Below are 5,290 nucleotides of genomic sequence, written 5' to 3'. Positions count from 1 at the left end.
AGTTGGTTACTACCACATGTCATGCACAAAATACAACCAGAACCTGGACTGTGTTCTGAACACCAATATCCCTATGATGTAACGGTTAAATGGAATGTGCGTTCATCAATATGATTTTCCGATAGTTAACCAAACATAAGGCATCCTATGAAAAAAGGCACAAAAAGTATATTTATAATCACCATAATAAAGAAGACAAAATCCTTTTCATAGTCACAACAATCTGTGCTAAAAGTTCAGTCGATTGAGCGACTGTGTGTAACTTACTCTCAAGTGCTGATGACACTAGCCTTTTGCGAAAAGGTTGGCGTTTTTCTGACCAGTTGTAGAGCACTTAAAAGGAAGCTAATGGTTCTATGTTTTATGTTAAACAATGGTAAAATAATCAATAGTCTAATAGTGTTCATCAAACATTCCCTTTGGCAGGGTAATCGTATACTTCCCACTGAAAATACCTACACGGATATTGGTTACGTTCTCACGATAGGTTTTCATTGTTTTACCATTACCAGGTCTGCAACACATTATTCCACCAAAGTAGTTTAAGCTTTTTCAGGGACGGGTTGTCTCGACTCCTTTTGCTCAAAGCACTGATCAACTGTTTTATCCTTCCAGTTTTAAAGCAAGCAAGCGAACATCTTGACTTATAGTCGCCGTGAGGAAAGGACGGCGCATATCCAAAGAAATTAAGTAAATCCACCCAACAGTGTCTCTTCAGCAGGAGGCAACAGCCTGAAGGTGAGACGTTATTTTCACTGGATGTACCAACTGCACAGAAAAAGCTTTAATGATACTCCAGTGAATTAATACATTAAACTAACTCTTAGGAAGCTGTATCCAGCATGTTTCTGAATCTCTTTGTCCTGCTATATCCCCTTGGCATGATATTTGGACATAAGGTGTCCCCTTTGTACAAGTTACATGAAACAGTCACTGAAGGCTACAAGCCACACATTCGACCTATCAAAAACTCAAGAGTAACTACAAACGTGACGGTAGACTTTTCAATGTTCTCCGTAGAAGACCTCAATGAAGCTAGTGAAACTTTAATCTCTTTTGGGACTTTCAACATCACGTGGTATGATGAATGGCTCGTGTGGAATACCTCTGATCATGACGGAATTCAGGAAATTAAACTTCCTCTACAACATGTTTGGACTCCAGATCTGGTTGTGTCAAATAGCGTTGATAACTACCAGTTACTGTCAGACGCGAAAGGAATCGTGTCTGTCAGGAACACGGGCTTCGTAACATGGTACCGGACAATGAGACAGATTACAAAATGTTCCATGGACATGAGCAAGTTTCCCATCGATTCGCAGACATGTGACGTGCGGCTTATTCAATGGATGTCCAGCAACAATGAAGTATTTTTACAAGGTGGGTCAGTGATGTCAATCTACAATTCGTTTCAAAGTCACGGAGAATGGAAAGAAACTGAAAAATGTCTAAAAACAAAAACTTTTACCTTCGGGGAAACTTTGTCTCAGAACGAAATTTCGTTCACATATACCTACCAGCGGAATCCTCTCCGCTTTGTGATCACCAGCGTCCTACCTGTCTTCCTGCTGTCGGTTCTCAATCTTGGTGTGTTTCTCCTTCCTCCTGAATCAGGGGAGAAGATATCATTGAGCATCTCTGTCTTCTTGTCCTATGTCGTCATCCTGACAGATATCAACGAAGATTTACCCCATTCACCCGACTCCCTTGGTATCTTTAAAGTCTATCTCCTCACAATGTTGTTGGTCAAGGTCATCACTATTTGGGCCACCGTCGCCATCTTGAAAAGGTATCACACCGAGACTGGCATTCGTCAGAATAAGCAAGGGCGTGAAGTGAACAGTTTAATGCTTGACGAGCGTAATGAAAGATGGTACAAAAGGAAGCTGTCAGCAGATGCTCTGAATAGAGTTTGTTTTGCTGTCATCACCTTGATAATGACTGCCACAACGTTAATTTGTTTAGCTGTCTTACTGCTTTAATCATTCGATGCTACTTCATGCATCATGATATATATATTGCTTTTTGATATTTGTTGCATAAATGAAAGGGAATTTAGGAGTTAGTAAATGTCAAGGAAAATGCTATTCGAGCATTTGAGTACTTTTTCATGTCAAGTGTTTGGAAACTCATAATAATGCAACAAATTCAGCTTCAGTGAGTAAATGGTCTTTCAGTTTCCCAAACCCCATCTCTGAACAGTGGAAAGTCCCTAAAATAATACATGTATTTGTGAAAGGAAAAAGAATAATTAATGCCTTTTGGACCCGAAGTACTGGCATCTTTTGCCATGGAATTTTTTTAGAAATAATTATGAATTTTTCCAGTGATCGTGTATTGACAAGTATGATTTTTGAGGTTTCCAGGAATCATTATGTCTCCCCCTGAAGGGGGACATATTGTTTTTGGTATAGTTTCCGTCAGCATTGGTCTCAGCGCTCCCATTGTTTCTAGAACATAACTCTAAAACCACTTGAACAATCTTCGGTATACTGCCTCTCCATATCATGTAGATGTGCCTTTTTGGGGTTTGAGTATTTATTTTTCAATTATATTTTTTTCTGTTTTCATGGCAAGAATTGGACTTGGTCTTTTTGAAGGGTAGGGTTTGTGTCCTGAGCATAACTCTAAAACCACTTTACCCATCTTCTCACAACTGTGGAGTTGTTGATTTGTTGATAAGCAATTAAGTTCAATTGAATATGAAAATATCAAATGAAGACTTTACAAACATAATAACATGATATGCATAATATGTATTTTCATACTTAGAGATTTTGAAGTTGAAGGAATCATATGAATTGTTTTAGGTCTCAACGTTGAACTGGGGGAAGGTGGAAGACATCTGTTTTTACGAGTAAAAACACTTTCTAGTTTTTGTAATCTTTATTACAGCAAGTCATGTCCTGAAATCTGGATTCAGCTATTTGTACATTTGTACACGGCAACCTTATGTGAAATATCCAATGGTGAATAAAGTGCCACCATCCATCTCCCCTTTTAAAAAAGCATTTCAGTTTAATGTGGATTGTGCTGAAGAGTCAGGTACTGATGTACGAACAACATTGAAACTTGCTTCATGTATTTGACATTACATGAGAACCACACGGTACACAGAAAAGTGTCTTATCAAGTATATCTAACATGGCCATATCTACGAATCTTTAATAGGTGCACTCATTTCAGTCAATACATGCTGAGGGCATTGCATGAGGCTTACTGACTTATGAACACTGATAAGTATTTTAGGCCACATTTGAGGATGAGACAATCCTCCATACAACACATACCTAGTCCGCTCGAGTAAGTGAGTGAGTGAGTTCAGTTGAGTTGAGTTTTATGCTGGTTTTAGCAATATTCTAGGAATATCACGACGGGGGACACCAGAAATGTACACATTGTACCATTTGGGGAATCAAGCCCGGGTCTTCGGCGTGGCGAGCTAATGCTTTAACCACTAGGCTACACCACCGCCCTTAGTCCGCTCAAACACATGTGGCATATCAATATTTGGCAATAAGTAACTAGTAGACTCCTTGCAGTTTGTAAACTCGGTCACAATTTGTTTGATCCTTGAATAAGGGCTCATGTCTCATGACATCAAGACAGGAAGACAGACGTGACAAAAATATTTTCCATACTCATTACAAATACATTGTATATATACACTATCAGAACCATGTTTTGGTAACCATACTAATGTTATCCAAAAGAGTAGTAGAGGGTTAAGTTAACAAGTGTATATAATATGATGATGTTTTGCCAAGTGTGCTTTTCATGTTATTAATCATGAATTTATGTTGTCCGCCTGATGTAAGACCTCCGAAGATGGTTGGTTGGTTGTTTTTTAACGCCTCACCCAGCAGTATTCCAGCTATATGGCGGTGATCTGTAAATGTCTTGGCCAGACAAACCAGTGATCAACATCATGAGCATTTATCTTCGCAATTGGGATACGATGACATGTGTCAATCAAGTCACCCGACCACCCGATCCGGTAAGTCGCCTCTTACGACAAGCACGGGTTGCTGAGGATTAATTCTAACAGAATCCAAAAAATGTTTTTGTCACGGTATTATGTACATTTTCAATGCCAGAGAAATGATGGAGGTGCCACTCATGATGTTAGTGTATTATTGTCCCCCTGTTGGGGGCACGTGAGTCCAACCTAACTGAAGCATGGAACATCAGCTTGTACTTTAATTACACGATTACAGATACGTTTTTAATATTAGTTGGCTTTGGATACAGCCACTGGTGGCAAAAGTGATGCCGCAAATCCTCCTGGGAGTCATGTAGCAATCAGAAGTCCCCTTGATCCCCAGGAAGGTGGTTTTACCTTGGATGTTGTAACCTTGATCAAACAACTTCTGAGCAAGAGTGAAATCCTGATAAAAAGAGCTCGCTCGATTGTATCTTAAAAGTTGTGCAATGTAAACACCAAAGGCTGAAGCTGTTGGAATATTGCTCGACATGAAAGGGAAGCTGACTGTTGGAAAGTTGAAATTATCCCTTTTGTCATTCAGTCTCGTGGAGAGTTTTTTTGTCATTCTAAATCTATATCCATAGATCTAAATATGAAACAGTTGAGGCAGTCTCAAGTGGCTCCTTAATTTCAAGTTCAGGTGGGTAAATCTTAGGGAGACAATTACAATGTAGCTATTTGATGGTTATTGAACGATATTAGATCGTCGATGTACTGGAGGCTTAAGTTAAACTTCTTGGCCAAATTACCTTGTTTTGATTTTGCCAACCTAAGCAGAAATTCTGATTCATATGCATAAAAAACACATCCACAAGGAGGGAAGCACAATTGGTGTCCAGGGGATGCCTACTTCTTGGCCAAATGTTTTACCCCAGATCAATGAGAAATTCCAGCATTTTGCATATTGGTTTCTCAGTAAACTCCAAATGAGATTTGCTTTCATTTTTGACAAATGTCCTGAACTTCTGAAGATGGATATGTAAGTATATCTTTGTTTGCCACGTTTGTTTCTAAACGCTCCATGGATCAAGGAATTAAGTTTTTCATTACCTTTCTCATGTGGGATAGTGGTTTACAATGTTGAAAAATCAAATGTTTTGACAGAATGGAACTGGCTCCGTTTCTGAGATTGTAAAAATGCAAGCAAGTTCTTTGAAAATCCACATGGTATTAATTCTGCTTGTCTCAAATACTTTCTGTGAATATTGGGAAGGTTCTTCCTTGATGGTATTAGTGATTGAGACAGAGATTTGGTGGTACATTTGCTGGAACCAGCAATATATCTTTCTTTGTGCGGATTTGTAA

The sequence above is a fragment of the Haliotis rubra genome, unplaced genomic scaffold (assembly GCF_003918875.1).
Source record: "Haliotis rubra isolate DU_JTF1 unplaced genomic scaffold, ASM391887v1 Scf92, whole genome shotgun sequence".
NCBI lineage: Eukaryota > Metazoa > Mollusca > Gastropoda > Lepetellida > Haliotidae > Haliotis > Haliotis rubra.
This window is presented reverse-complemented; position numbering follows the sequence as displayed.